The sequence below is a fragment of the Gadus chalcogrammus genome, chromosome 21 (assembly GCF_026213295.1).
Source record: "Gadus chalcogrammus isolate NIFS_2021 chromosome 21, NIFS_Gcha_1.0, whole genome shotgun sequence".
In the NCBI taxonomy this organism is placed as follows: Eukaryota; Metazoa; Chordata; class Actinopteri; order Gadiformes; family Gadidae; genus Gadus; species Gadus chalcogrammus.
Window position 1 is genome coordinate 19,666,187 of NC_079432.1, and position 327 is coordinate 19,666,513.

Consider the following 327-nt stretch of genomic DNA (forward strand, 5'->3'; position numbering starts at 1 on the left):
AACCCACACACACACACCACACACACTCATACACACACACACTCAAATAAAAAAAACACTCACACACTCACAGCCACATCACACACACACACCACACACACACACACCCAAAATACACAAAAGGTGAGGGGCATAACAACAAAGAAATAAACAGAAAGTATGTAGATTTATTCCAAACTGATAAATCCCATGATAGTAAAGCAATTTAAGCAACCAAACATTAACTAAGAACAACGATTTAAACCAAACAAACATGCAAGCACCCAAAAAACACAATAATAATCATAAATAAATCATTATAATTCGGTGAAATGAAATAGATCCTAT